The sequence below is a fragment of the Arachis ipaensis genome, chromosome B05 (assembly GCF_000816755.2).
Source record: "Arachis ipaensis cultivar K30076 chromosome B05, Araip1.1, whole genome shotgun sequence".
NCBI classification, from domain to species: Eukaryota; Viridiplantae; Streptophyta; class Magnoliopsida; order Fabales; family Fabaceae; genus Arachis; species Arachis ipaensis.
Window position 1 is genome coordinate 28,672,295 of NC_029789.2, and position 623 is coordinate 28,672,917.

Below are 623 nucleotides of genomic sequence, written 5' to 3' on the forward strand. Positions count from 1 at the left end.
AGAGTTCTGATAGTGTTATTGATTCTCCTAGTTCAGTATGGTGATTCTTGAACACAGCTATTTTATGAGTCTTGGCCGTGGCCCTAAGCACTTTGTTTTCCAGTATTACCACCGGATACATAAATGCCACAGACACATAATTGGGTGAACCTTTTCAGATTGTGACTCAGCTTTGCTAAAGTCCCCAATTAGAGGTGTCCAGGGTTCCTAAGCACACTCTTCTTTTGCTTTGGACCTTGACTTTAACCGCTCAGTATCAAGTTTTCACTTGACACCTTCACGCCACAAGCACATGGTTAGGGACAACTTGGTTTAGCCGCTTAGGCCAGGATTTTATTCCTTTAGGCCCTCCTATCCACTGATGCTCAAAGCCTTGGGATCCTTTTTATTACCCTTGCCTTTTGGTTTTAAGAGCTATTGGCTTTTTGCTCTTGCCTCTTGGTTTTAAGAGCTTTGGCTTTTTCTGCTTGCTTTTTCTCTCTATTATTTTTTTTCGCTAATTTTTTTTTCTGCAAGCTTTGTTCTTTGCTGCTTTTTCTTGCTTCAAGAATCAATTTTATGATTTTCAGATTATCAAATAACATGTCTCCTTGTCATCATTCTTTCAAGAGCCAACATATTTA